Consider the following 14,979-nt stretch of genomic DNA (forward strand, 5'->3'; position numbering starts at 1 on the left):
TGACAAAGTACCAGGAAAAATAATTGCTAACAAAAAGTGTTATTTCAAATAATCCTTGATAAATTGATAAAATCTGGATACCTCGGAGATATGGATGAGAGTTTATCTTTCCCAGCATAATGACAAAGAAGAAAGTACAGTCATTATTGGTGGTTAAGAGAAAGGAAGTCTTGAGACTTGAGACTGAACCTAAAATGTAAATCATACCAGGACCAAGGTGGTTGACGTACAACATTTAGTGATTATGACATTGGTATAATTGGCAAGGATGTCAAAGATGATATTGGAGTCAGGACAAAAAATGATAAAATTCAACTTCAGTAGGAGAAATCTATACAAATGAATTGGAAAGAAAAACTGTAGTCAAATAGATGATTCATAGATCTCAGACCTTAAAAGGAAGGTTCACTGGACTTAAAAACTGGTTTTTCCCTTAATGTGATCTGAGCTTGGATGACCCTCTTGCCCAGGAAAAGCTACTGGAAATGCAAGTTTTCAGCCTCTACCCAGACCTCATGCATCAAGGTTTGCATTTTCCTAAGTTCCTTCCGTAGCTGAATGCACATTAAAGCTAGAGAGCTTGTGAATTGAGATGCTGACGGCAGGAAAGGAGAGAAGCCAAGACGTTTGAGCTATGACTTGGTTGAGTATTAGGATCCGGTATCTGGCACAATGTGGGAGGAAAAGGGAGGAAGTAAATCAAGACTATGTGGAAATGTGGGATGATCACGCTGTTCATAGAAATGGGAGGCCCCCGGAGAGAAGCAAGAGAGGGAGGAATGAGAGGCCCCTGAGCAAGTGTGTCATGACAGTCCTCCCTTCGGGAGCTAGGTCAGACTGGGGAGAGGGAGTGATTCATGCTAAATGGGTATTGGAAACAATGAGTATGGATTATGTTGAGCAAGCACATGGTGTAAACCGAGGAAGCAGTGTTGGAGAAGTAGGTAGGAGTGGAATACTCAGAGGAAGAAGAACCAGGGTAGAAGAGACCAGGAAATGGAATGTTCTGGCAGTTAGGGGGCCTAAATATGTTACTACGAGGCCAAGGAAAGACTACTGGTTTGTGACCCAGAGGTTACAGGTGACTTTTGGAAAAGGACTTTCTATGCTCTTCGTAAAGATGGAAGCCAGAAGTCAGAGATTTTGTGCCAGGTGATGGTGAAATGTAGAGAGGACTGAATGCTGTCTGATTCTGCCTCTCATTGCTCTCTAGAACAAACCAGCATGTAGAATTAATTTTTCAAGGCGTAGGCTGCTCTGTGAGACGTCTGCCTATAGAGTCACATAGAAGATACTTGTGGTGGTTAATCTTCATTGTCAACTTGATGGCCTCTAGAATCTCCCAAGAAAGAACACTCTGGGTGTGCCTAGGAGGGATTATGTATAGGTTAGCCTCCAGGCATGGCTGTGAGGGATTATCTAGATTAGAGTAAGTGGGGTGGAAAGACCTACTGCAGAGGGCACCATTCCACTGGCTGAAGTCCAAGACTGAATGAGAAGGAGAAAGAAAATAGCATAGGCATTTCATTGTTCCCTGCTTCCTGACTGCAGATGCAATGGGCCAGTTCCATCATGTTCCCACCCACATGACTTCCTTGCCCTGAGACTATGAGCCCAGTAAGTCTCTTCTCCCTTGAGCTGCTTTTGTTGGGTTGTTTTTACCACAGCAACAGAAGCAACTAACACAGTACTCATTGATGCTATCTGACATGTTCTGAAACATACGTTCATTTCCTAATGCCCACAACCTGGGATTCCCTATTACGATAGAACACATGATTAAGGTAAGAATCTGTGAAGGAAAGGTTTCCTTGGACTTTTCTGGGTAGGCTGTTGATGCAATCACATGGACAGGAGACAACACACAAAAAGGAGGAGCTCCCGTGATCATCTGGGGCGGCGGCGGCGGTGGGGGGGGGGATTAGGAGCTCAAAAGTTAGATTCAGATGGTGCATATTTTTTAGAGTTTTCAGAGGAATTATGTTCCCATTGATAACTTGATTTCAGACTTCTGGCCTCCAGAAGGTAAGGGAATATATATTTGTTTTAAGCTTGAAGTACAGCCTCTAACACTGTCTTCTATCTCTGAGAGGGATGAGAAGTTCTCACCTCATGTTGATTATATAATGTTAGGTACCCTAATTGTGTATTCAAAATAGGGTAACTGTGTTGCCTGGTTCACCAGAAACAATGACATGAGTGTTAAAACAGAGATAGCATCCTATGTACATAAGTGATGAGCAGAGATAGATACCTTTGATAGATATCAATGCTTGATAGATGAAAGGTAGGTACTTATAAATAGATGAAGATAGATTATATGCATATACACATGGGACAGGTATAGACAATGGTGAAAAATAGGTGATATAAAGATATAGATAAATGATATATGTGTATATGAATAGATATCAATGGCAGACAGAGGATAGAAATTGATGATGGGTCTGTGATAGCAGTTGTGGGAAGAAGAAGCCTTGAATGAGTGAGGAGCCAAGTGAGTGTGTACTGTTGACTTGGGCACAGGGTCAAGGACTCTAAATCCTCAGACCCATGGGAAAATGGCAAAGCCTTACCTTACTGGTCTTGAGTGTGAATGTTGACATTGTATGCAGAAAAGGCCTGTCATCACCTTCTTCTCCAGATACTTAAGGCCTGACAACTTTTCCCGTACAGAGACTGGTAAATGAGATTAGCTAAACCTGTCTCCTTTATCCAGTGGTATAGTATAAGCCCTGCCTCCTTCCTTGTCCATCTGTATATAATAACCCTGCCTCCCTGTTCAGTTGTAAGAAATAACCTTGCTTCCCCGTTCAATTCTATATAGGAAACAACAGTAAGCTTCTGGGCTGCGGGGTTTGTCCAGCAGAGAAACCAGACCACCCGATTCCAGTTTTCCTATCTTTGTGTCAGTTTGGTTTTTCTTTATTCCCTTGCCACCCAATCAGGTCCATTCCTGGAGCCACGCTAGATGTGCCAACCAATAAGAGGGGTTGTAGGGAGCAAAGACAAATAGGTAGCAATGATAAATAGGTGCTAGACATTGCTGGAAGATGATAAACAGGTATCCATTTTAAGTGGAAAGGCAAATAACAGATTTTGATGACTGCTGGGTAGGTAGATTTATTCATTTTACTCAAATTAATATTCATTAAATTTTACTTATATACTCTTTATGCAGTCAACTTTGAAGAAAATCAACATGAATATCCCTGGAGTTACCCTTGGATGTCAAATGTAATACCAAAGACAGGAAGTCCCACTAGAATTCAGAGGAGAGAAAAATGACTTGCAGTTACTTATGCAGAAGTTTGTCAGCTTTTATAATCTAATGAATTAAGTGATCAGTAACAATTTATAACAAGGAAAGTAGAACAACATCTTAGGGAAAGCTGCAGAGGGTTGGTGGTCCTACATGATGGGAAGGACATGCGGACGGGGAGATAAGAAAGGAGAACTCCAGATAAAGTGATTCCACAGCCTCCCCATGGCCCCACAGCATTCTATAAACATGATAGTACACTGTCACTTTGTGGGACAAAGAGGACAGGACACCACCTATGAGTAGATCAGGTTTTCTAGTGCTACAGTTTGAGGGGTATCTACAGAACATGAGTAGTGTTCTCCCTACTAACAACATGGAATATCACACAAGTAACTGCATCCAACAATATTTTTTTCTAATGAACACACACACACACACACACACACACACTGAATCGATAGTTGCTACTGATTTGAAACAAAGAACCCAAGCAGTCTTTGGAAAGATAGTCTGTTGGTCTGTGAGGTACTGCTGCATGGCAGCCTTTCAGAGGCAAGCCCTGACTTGAAACTTTATACAGCCATAACTGAATGCATCAACGAGCAGTGGTGACCAGGTTTCTGCCATCTGAGCCCATGGAATAGGGTATATGTTAGAGAGAAAGTGCACCCAAGCCCACAGTCATATCCTGCTCTGATGAATGGCCAGGCCCATAAGTACAGGGTGGTCTCCCAATGGCCGCACATTCTTTGAAACAGACTAACATCTGATGCTGCTTTGACTCATCTGAATTGAATCTGCAGCAAAGTGGTTGGAAGATATCTGACCTGAGCCAGGAGGCCTTTGCTGGTGTCACTTCCTGTGTCAGAGGTGACCGAAGGTAGAATATGTCATGGCTCAGCTGGTGTGCCAGATTTCAAGGGAACACTGGGGGCAGGAAACAGGCTGAGGCTGGGCCTGAACAAATGACCTAATGGAGGATTAATTCAGCAGTGGATAGTCAGCAACTCAAATTACAGAGGCCAGAAGGGGTGTGGAGGACTGAGATTTGATCCTGCCAACAATGACAGACAAGGCAATTTTATTTGTTACGTAAACTTGGCAACGCAAGTCTCTAGGCAAAAGTGACTGCTACACTGTCAGGACTCGGACTGTGCCTTAGGTCCAGGGTTCTGTCTACCCTGGAGGTGAATTGAAGACTGAAAATAATAGAATGGAGTCTTGCTCCTGGAGAGAAGTCTTGGCAAGAGCAAAACTGACTGTCAAGGTCATTGCTAAAAGTTATTCCAGGCAAAACATTAAGCCTAGTGTGGAAAAGGTGAACTGAAAACACAAAGGAAGCCTAGCCCTATGAGCTAGCAGTAAGACAAGAGCTCAGGGTTAGGGGCCCAAGGAATCCCTGAAGACCACAAGGGTTAGAGCAAGCAGATGGAACTTCTGAAGGTGAGAACCGAGTAGGAACAAGTAAAGTTGGCTGGTCCTGGAGGCACTTGCAGAACACAAGGGACCAGCAGGGGCTCGGATCCTTCCATGCATCTGTTGGCTTCTTCTTCTCTAATTGTATGGCTGGCTTACTACAGATTTTCATATTCTGGGTGGTTTCAGGATGAGTCGGGACATTTGTGGGGAAGACAACAGTTCAGCATGTACTGTAGGTGGTCATCATGGGCGGTGAAAGCTGAAGCCATAGGAGAGGGGAGTTAAGAAGGTGCCTGCTTGCCAGAGTCCTCCAGTCTCAGGAGGGTAGGGACAGGAAGCTCTAACAGGTGGAAGAATTTAAATTGCCAAACTGCAGGGGAGAGCCAGCCAGAAGAGTGTGCACACTGCCAAAACTCCTGGGCGAAAGGCACACAGTGGCTGAAGGCTGAACTAGCAGTCATCCCACAGTGGTTTTTCGTGTTCTCTCTTCGGGACTACTGAGGGGTCATGGTTGCTGATTTTGTGCCACTGCACAGTGCCTCTGAGTTTGTTCAAAAGACACTTTGGGGGCGGGGGGAATAGCTCAATTGGTAAAGTACTTGCCTTACAAGTAAGAGGAATTGGAATTGAACCCCGGAACCCATAGTGTTTTGTTTGTTAAAGCCAGGCATGGCAGCATGCACTTGTCAGCTCAGTCAGTGCTGGGGAAATATAGATAACTGGATGTCTGGGGCTTGCTGGTCATTCAACATAGTCTACCTGGTGAGCCCCAGGCCAATGAGAGACCCTGTATCAAAAGCTCAGGTGGAGAGCGCCGGAGGAATGAGGCTGTTCTCTGGTTGCTGCAAATACGTGCAAATACTTTCATTGACACTACAAACACATGCATCTGCACTTATATGAGCGTGTATGTAGCAAACAAAATTATGCTTCTGTAGGATTTCATCCTTGTGCTGGTTCTGAGTTGTGGATGGGCAGACATGACCATCCCCATACACCAGGCAGAGATAAAAGCTCAGGGAGGGCTTGCAATCTTCATGTAGGGCTTACATGCCTCCTTATTTCCAACAATTTCCAATGTCAATGAAGGTCTCCACTGACTAGGAATTTAGCAGTGCAAAGCACTTTAGAGAACAATCAGCTAGGTCCCTAAAAGGTATAGCTTTGGCTCTTGCAGGCTGTCTGTAAGGAGCACGCTGAGGAGCCACACGCAACACTGAATGATCTGGAGTCAGGAGTCTGCTTTGTGCTTGATCCAAGGCGCAGGCAGTTTCCTTAACAGAGAGCAGAGTCTGTCAGACACTCACGTCTAACCTCCACTTTGACTGGCATTTGCCTACTGTTAAACTAATTAGATGATCCTGTCATGAAGCCAAGGCTTGCCTTTGAATTTGAAAGTCCAACCCAAAGGGGTAAGAACCAGAACAGAACTTCCACCAGATTCAAAGAACTGTCTAGACAAAAGAAGTTTGGCACTGCCTTTCATAAATATCACATTTTGGGAAACCATGTATACACTGCTCCTAATAACCGGGCATACTTGTGTATGCTGATTCATTTAAAATATAAAAATAGTAAAGGGGCCTGGTTAATTATTTTGTTGGAGCTATACATGCCTTTTAAAATATTTTTCTGTGAGGAAGATATATTTTCAATTCACAAGCATACCCTGTGAAAGAAAATATTTCCAATTAGTTATTCTTCAAAACCATGCTGAGAATGTAATGGTATTAGTCACAATATACCATGATATAAAATTAGGTTTCATACATGAAGAGGAGCTGGGTCCCCATCTCTGTAGAACTCCTCATTCATCTCTGGTGTAAAGGGCCAATGCAGCTGCTTGCACGTAAACGTCCCCACACTGCAAATCTGACCCCCCCTCTTCATCGCTACAGTGACAATGTCCAGGCCATTTAGGTGTAAGCAACTGAATCTGCCAAGGCTAACAGCATTATTAGGCAAGAATAGTATGTTGGCTCAAGAAAGGAGATGATATTTTAGGTTAAATAAAGAAGAAGAAGAAAAGAAGACCTAAAAAATTTTACTTCTGAAAGCTTTGGAACATAACCTTGTAGTTTCTATTCCATTCATTAACATGGATCCAAGAAATCCTAGCTATGCCCATTACCCCCGTCCCCACAATGCATGCTCAACAGGTTGCCTGCTATTAAAGACTAAACTATGATTAAAAAGAGCTTGCTTCTAATATATTATATCTTAAAATGACAAGTTTTTCTTTTCTATAAAAGGTAAGTCATTTATTTTTATAAGGAAAGATGAAAAAGATGCATTTTAAAGAGCATATTTATCCTTGCTCAGTAAACTCCAGAAACAAATATGTCTGAAGCAAAATTTGTCTATCCCTCTCTCAGAAAAAAAGCAGAGGGTCCTTCCAGATTTATGAGTTTCTTATATAAGTTTTTGTGTCTGTCTAAGACAAAACTACTCCTATCGTAATACATAGTCTTCGTCTAAATCCCACCCAGTTCCAGATAGTCTATTCCTTCAAATTATACTCTTGCCTAACAATAATTTTCTATGACAAAAGACATACACTCAAAGGTTCCTTTTAAAAGGTCTGCCTTTTACCTCATTTTCTTACTAAACGATCGAACCCATTTAAACCATTCTTCACTATTGTCTTTAAAAGTCTTATGTCACTCTTCCTTTCATGTTTAGTTCAACCTCACAACATTCCTCAGTCTAGGGAGTAGTTTCACGTAAGATCTGCAGCCACTGTTTTTAACTTAGTGACCTATGTTACAGTTCTATGTTCCATGGAAACCACTTCAGGAATGACATGCCTTCTAGCATCACGGTAGCTAACAGCATGTTAAGCTAATTGAGACAAACCGCTTAGATTTAGACAAGATTCTAAAGACAGAGTTATCCAGTGGCGAATGTGTGATTCAAACTACACTGCTGTGGCCTATGAGAACACACATGGAAAAGGCAAGCATGATGGCTGCACATGTGTACTCCCCAACACCTGGCACAGCAGGGAGCTGCAGGGACACAGCAACTGAAGCAGAAAGACCTCATTCTTTTTTCACCTCCATCCCCTGCCACCCTGCAGCCCTGTATGCATTTATTCCAGGCTCTCCTTTCTCCTTTTTGGAAGGTATATCTTCCTGTGAGAGCTCTCCCAGCAAATCCACTAGCATTGTTTTAAACACAGGAAACTGTTGAATGGTTCCTGCAGAACGAAAGATTTCCTAATATGAAACCCTCTGGACTCTGTAATTATTAAGCAGGTTTTAAGACTATGTTCTGTTTTCAAACAGTAATTCAGAAAGCGGAGGGGGTCGGGGGGGGCGCAAAATGCTCTCTCTCTCTCTCCCTCCCTCCCCGTGTGTGAGTGTGTGTGTTCGCGTGCGTGCGTGCCTTGGGGAATGGTACATTCTCTGTTTTGTTGAATCTCAGAGGCCAAGAGAAAAAGGAAAGATCTGTTGAAAGCTCACAGGGAAATGGTCACTCTCCCTAACAGCAGAGTCTGCCACCCTTACACAACCCTGCCAACAATATCAATGGGGCCCGGAGGGTGGGGAGCGGGAGATATGCTGACAGAATTCGGACAGGTTCGGAAAACACTTAGACTAAAATCAAAGTCTGCATTTAAAAAATATGTCCATATGGATGCAAGTTCCCAAAGCTCGCTTCCCCTCCTACTTCCACCCTGCTTGCAAGGAGAGTCTAACCAGGCAGGGCAGGGTTACAATTCCAGCACGCACAGTGTGGAGTGGACAAGTGATTTTAAGCTCCTTGAGTCAGTCATTGCCCCTGACCCTAGCGGTTTAAAACCACGCAGAAATGAACAGGCTCTGCTCTGTAAGGAGGTTGTGTGAGAGCGCCAAAGGAGATCGCCTGTAGTCTAGTTGCCGCGAATGAGACAGAGGAGACGCGCACCCTGGCTCAGTACCCTCTCCTAGAACACTAGGAGTGCAAAAATCACCTCTTTGCTCCATAAACGCAACCCCAGCAGTCGCCCCTCGCTGTGAGGTTGGCAGGAGTCTGATTTAGCTCTCCTAAAAAAAAAAAACGACATTAAAAGGCACACACAGGACCCAGCGGCACACAGACGCACATTCACACCGCTCTGGACCACCCCTGCTTCTCGTTTGGATTCCTCATTCGAGGGAGAGAAAAAGAAGCCCAAGAGAGCTGGGTTGGCCGACTGGGGCGCTCCCTCGGCCACCGAACGAACGTGCTTTCCCAGCCGCTGAGGTGCCACCTCCGCATTCTCCACCCAGGGTCCCCGCGCTCCAACTCCTTATCAGATCGATCCCGAGGTTCCGTCCCCCCAAATAGACAAAATCACCTTCGTCCCTCCCCAGTTCTGTCTTTAAACTTCGCCAGCAAACACATTTCCTACGGCCACGGAAAACTTTTCCCCCCTTCTTTCACCACCAGATAAGGCAAGAAACCGGGTCAGCGGTCGCCGCCAGCCGTTCTGCCCTGAGCCGTGGCGAGCACCGCGTGTCCTTACCTGGCAGTAGCGTTCCAGGTGGCTGTCCCACGCGGGTCTTCCGCGCCTTCGGAAATCTCTCGGACCGTCCGGTCAGCTCACCGAACCCCGGCGTCTCGTAACACAGCGTTCCGAGAAGGCAACTGTCCTCAGGGTCGCTCGCGCACCGGAGCCGCCCTTCTCTGCATTGCCCGGCTTCTGGGTGCAAGCGCAGCTGCGGCTCCTCCGGGCGGGAGGAGAGCGCGGGGCTCTCGGCTGCAGCCGACCTGGCCCGCCGTTGCGCTCCCGGGTCCGAGCGCGCTCCGCCCGCGGGCAGCTGCGGCCGCGCGTCACATGCCGCCTCCGGGCAGCAGCCGTGGCACCTGCCCGGACGACCGCACTGGGGCTCTGCTGGTCCGCCCCCGGCTCCTGCGCGCCCCTGCGCTCCCCAGCCCTCTCTGACCTCGCCTTAAGTTTTTTTATTTTTTTTTTATTTTTTTACTCTCTGGCTCTCTCTTACTTTCCCCCTCTCGTTCCTTTTCTCTCCTTTTCTTTATCTCCTATTCTTTTTCTCCAAAAGAAGGCAGAAGGCGCTCCAAGTGGGAGGAGATCTGTCCCTCCCTACGAACTCTTTCTCTGCCTGGTGGTGGCGATCGTGGCTACTGCTGCCCCAAGTCCTCCTCCCCTTCCTCCTCCTCCAGTGCCTTCTCCTCCTTCTTTCGGTATAACGCACTAGCTGCCTGCTGGAGCCCCAAACCTGCTTTACTTCTGAGCATGCCCAGTGGCCCTGCGGGCGCCTTGCTGCTGCTCCCCGAGTGCAGACTTAACTGCTTTCTCTGCTTGGCAGGGGTGAGGGAAGCTGGTTGAGGGAGATCCTGGGTGCTTCGGGGTAGGATCGCTAGAGGCTGGGCATTGGAGCCCGGGCAAGGAGCGTCCACCGACCTAGCGTGGCCTCACATGCTCCCTAATTTTGAGCCCGGTACTTCAAGGGCGGACTTTGATCAGTTTTCGTGTTCCCGTTGGAATTTGAAATGGGTTTCCTTCAGTTGCTTTGAAGGGTATGAAGAATGCGATTTCTTGGGTTGAACTTATAGATGAGCAAAAATACAGGACCTGGCTGGCAACCTTTCTCGAGGGGAAAGTATGGTGCGTAAAGGATTTGAGATTTAACGAGAATCTGTTTAGACTCTCCTTAGTCTGTTTAGAGCGAAGTAGCAGAGGATGCCTCAGCTTTTGCTCCCCAGAAGTTTACAGTTTAGGAGAAATTAGCAAAGCACCGGTAAAGCACTTTAGGAGAAATTAGCAAAGCACCTTAAAGGACGCGTCCACGTGCATATACGCATGCGCACAAACTTAAAAAAAAAACTCAGAAAAATAAAACGCATCGCCTCAGCTAGATAGGTGCTCCCTCCCTCCCTCCCTCCCTCCCTCCCTCCCTCCCTCCCTCCCTCCCTCCCTCCCTCCCTCCCTCCCTCCCTCCCTCCCTCCCTCTCTCTCTCTCTCTCTTTCTCTCTCTCTCTCTCTCTCCTCTTTCTTTTCCTGGCTTCTCTAGCCTTTCCCTTCCCTGGTCTGCCTTGAGTTGTTCTTTCTCTCTCCCCCATGTGGTGGGATTTCTGGCAAACCACCTAGCCAGCCTAGCCAGGCTTTCAAATTCATATACAACTCAAGAGGAATGTGAAGCTGGGAGGAGAGGGGATTACTTACTATAGACTACTGTCACCTAACTAAATAAGGACAAAGTAGAGAGCTATAACAAAGTACTAGATACTAAGAAGGCTGCCCCACAGTGCTATGTGGCTTTTCTTAAATGCATATAAAGATGATATAACATTCTTAGAAAGGCACATGCCTGTACCATCAGGACTTGGCAGTCTGAGATAGGAGAGCCCTGAATTCAAATTTAGCTTGGGCTAGATAGGTACACAGAGTCTGTCTGTAAAACAAGCAAACGAACAAACAAATAAACAAAGGAAAAAATCCTAAGAAAAAACCAATGCAAGAGTGTTCTTAGAAAAAGGAGGCAAGGGGGAAAGGAAAGAAGGAAAGACTAGAGGGAAAGAGGTAAGATCGCAGAGAGGGGGAGTGGGGAAGAAGGGAAAGGGGTAAGGCTGAAAATAGTAGGGCAGAGGAAGAATAAGGAGGGGGACCCAAGCAGGAGTGGAGAGGAATAGGGTGAAGGAGGGCAGGTGGGCACAATATAAAACAAAACTCCACAATGTTAAAAGAAGCAAAATAACTTTTGATTCTATTTAGAGCTAGAAGGGAAAGAGAAAAGATGGAGATTTGATGTGGAAAAGTTACCAAGGACTAGAGAGGGTGGTGAGCACAAAGGTTCCCTTTGAGTCCATCTTTTCTGGGAGGAACAGTCTTTGGGGGAGATACAACTAAACATTGCTGACAATCATTGCCTTCATGTGTGTTTCAAAGTTTCAAAATTCAAACTGCATTTCAAAACTGTTTGTGTTAAGTACATCAGGGATGAAGGGGCAGCTTGGTTGGTGGAGTGTCTGTTGAGCATGCCTGACATCCTAAGTTTGATCCCCAGTACTGCACAAAGCATGGTGGCCCATAACCATCATCACCTCCGGGAAGTGGAGCCCGGAGGATCAGGTGTTCAAGGCCATCTTTGACTACACAGGGAGGAAAAGGCCAACCTAGGATACGGGAGACTCTGAGGAAAAAGCAGTTGAATTGCTTTGATCATGTACTTGGCTTTTTCTTGTTGTTATCCTCTGAACAATACAGTATAGTAACTATTGATAGAGCGTTTACACTGTGCTTAGTACTGTAAGTAATCAGAGAGGTTTTAAGGATGGAGGAAGACATGTATGCCATTTGTAAGTGATATATTTATGGAATGGTCTTGAACATTTTTGGATCTTGGTATCTGCAAGGGTCTCACAACCAGTGTGCCAAAGAAATTGATGGAAGGCATATTAACTGGTTAGTCATAAGAATAGAAACTAACATTTGTGAGTATACTGTATCCTGTTGGATGTGAACTGATTATTTTTCTTTTAACCTCAGGGGCCTTTAATCCAAAGCAAGGGAAAGCCAAGCTAAAAGGATAAGGAAAGTATCCATTTTACACATAAGAGGAGGAACACAGATTCACATGGTCACATTGCCCACTTGCTGGTAGGAGAACAAGTGCCTTCCTTCAATAATATTTGGTGTATTTATAGACAGGGCTCTGTGCATCGTGGTTTTCAAAAAGCATCTACATGTGTCTTCTTGTTTGAGGGAAATTCTGAGTAGTTTTCAAAAGAAGTCATGAGATAAAATAGCTGTGACTAGTCAGGAGAGGAAAGGAATTATTCACAATTTAGCAAAAATATCTTACCAGATTAATTTCAATTTTGTGCCCTCCCTGTGTGTGTGTGCTTCTGTCTCAGTCTCTCTGTCTCTCCGTTTCTGTCTGTCTGTCTCTCTCTGTGTGTAAAACTGATCCTTGCTTGCATGCATGCATAAGTGACATGTGCCTTATTCTGATTCTAAACACTCTTCCTATTTGTCTCTATGAACCAGACGAATGGAAATTTAATATTTGCAATGAACAAACTACAGACTAACAGTTCAGGTAGAAATGCCCTGAGTTTCTTGCTAAACAGGTTAAATTTGATTAAGGTAAGGAATTTGTTTCTAAGTTTGATTACTTATTGTTCAGAAGACCTACTGTTGAGTGGCATTTCAGAGGAATATGTAAAGTATATTTACTGGATTTGAAGATAAATTGAATCAAGTTCAATGCTAATTTGTAACCCATCGAAAACAAGACACCCATGAATGTTTACCCTTAAATGCTGATCTGAAACAAGGCAGATAAAATGGGGCTGGAATACATTTTGATATTCTGCATACATCCTAGTTATTTGTTGTCTAAAACAAAACCAATACAAGAAAACTGTAAGATTCATTCAGTTACTAAAGGGAACTCTCTGGTTTATAAATAAGAAAAATAGCTAATCGTACGCTTACCTTTCTGCTGTAAAAATAACTATAAACTCTGGAGAAACAATCCAGATTAATACCTTTAGACATAAAACACAGCCAACAGAATGTTGTCATTCATTTTCCTTTATGAAATATTTTTTTTTAAATAAAAGAAGTACCGAGAGGTGGAAAGTTCATCAGAAACAGCAGATTTTCTGGGCAGAAGACACACAACCAGAGGGCTGGCAGTTGACAAGGTGGCTGAGATCTAAACGGGTAGGCACTCTTGGCATGCACGAACACATGTGTTTCTGGAGGGTGGATGGAGCTCAGGGTTGAGATGCTGAGATCTGTGAGGAGGCCCCTTAAGTCAAGCATGTCAAGAAAACAATAGAATGTGGACTCATCCAATGTGAAAAGACCTTGGTGAATACCTTGAGTATTCACTTAAAGATGCCCCTGAAAAAGAAACTTTCTAGATGTGTGGATGCCTGTCAAAGAGAAAAGGTAAGAAGGAGGTATGTCTAAAGATATCTGGACTAGGAAGTCTTCGGAATGTTACAGCTGTTGCCAATGATTTCACCACTGACTAGACTACAACTCTGAAATTTCACAAGAAAAAGAATCAACAAGCCAGAATCTCTACAAAGACAGCCCACTATACTGGCTTTGAGGTTAAGGGCACTTTCTTCTCTTCCAGAAGATCCAAGATTGGCTTCCCTCACCTACATTTTTCACATTGCAACTGCCTGTAACTCCAGATCCAGGGAATCTGATGCCCTCTTCTGGACTTCATAGGTGCCCACATTCATGTATATACACACAAACACGAGCATACACCTAAATGAAAATAAATCTTAACAAAATTTTATCAGATGTGCAGATGTAGGAAAGATCACTGATGCCAAGAAGTTAGTAAAAAATGAAGGCAAAGAATGATTTACATTTTAGAACTACTAAACAAGTACATTGAAATAAATTTAATTGACAGTTACTTCCATTGTCCTGCAAGCGAGAAAACATTCCATGATATATTAGATATATTAGAACCTTTAGTCAAGGAATGAGGGGAAGAGAATGTAGTGACAGAATACTTACCTAGAATGCCCATAATCCAGGGGGTACTTTCTGCTATGGTGAAAAAAAAACCCGAAAGATCAAATATCATTGAATTGGTACTAGGAAACAATAGCAGATAAAACTAATGATCTCAAATAAAAGTCAATGCAAAAACATCCAGAGAGCAGAGAGTGGACAGATTGAGAGGACCAGATGTAATGTTTGACGAAATAATGGCCAGGAACTTAGCATATCTGATGAAAGATACCAACCAAAAATTTCAAAATCAGTGGACCTGAATCAAAGAAAATCACTGCCGAGTCCTGGAGAACTGAATTGCTGAAAGCCAAAGTTAAGAAAGATTTGAAAATGGCCACAAGCAAAAGAAACATCCCATTTAAGAGAACAGCATAAATGAACAATGACCTCAACAGAAAAGTCACACCAGGCAGAAAATGACAGACATATTTAAGGTCCCTAAATCAAATGAACAAACACAAACTGTCAAACTAGAATCCAATACCCATTGGAGGTAATCTAAAATGTGATGTCCACCAACAGATACCAATACAATCGACTGAAGTGCATTTCTCAAAGTCATAGAAAATGATTGAGACTGAACCATGGAAGTGTAAACCACAGTGGGTGGTTCAGAAAGAACTAAATGTAAGACTATAAAAAGGGTATCTTGAAGGCTCAGAAGATGACTCAGTTAGTAAAGTGCTTGTGGCCAAAGAGTGAAGACTTGAGTTCAATCCCCAGCACACCCTTAAAAGTGGTTACACCTATAATCTCTCAGTGATAGTTGGCAGGGAAGCAGACCCCAAGAGCTCCCTGACCAGGAAGTCTAATTCAA

The 14,979-nt window shown here is 44.1% G+C and overlaps 1 protein-coding gene across 3 annotated transcripts in view; it reads right to left on the bottom strand.

Annotated features, from left to right (window-relative positions):
- Chrm3 (cholinergic receptor muscarinic 3) overlaps positions 1–9,597 on the bottom strand; it is a 452,846-nt gene extending 443,249 nt beyond the window's left edge. For 2 of the 3 annotated variants that reach the window (XM_057788128.1, XM_057788127.1), the window contains exon 1: positions 9,174–9,311. The gene's annotated coding sequence lies outside the window, so the exon portion shown is untranslated. Of the gene's footprint in view, positions 1–9,173 lie in introns of all 3 variants that reach the window. The other variant, XM_057788129.1, reaches the window with a different exon arrangement.
- Between the last annotated feature and the right edge of the window lie 5,382 nt (positions 9,598–14,979).

This window comes from Chionomys nivalis, chromosome 13, assembly GCF_950005125.1.
Source record: "Chionomys nivalis chromosome 13, mChiNiv1.1, whole genome shotgun sequence".
Classification (NCBI taxonomy): Eukaryota; Metazoa; Chordata; class Mammalia; order Rodentia; family Cricetidae; genus Chionomys; species Chionomys nivalis.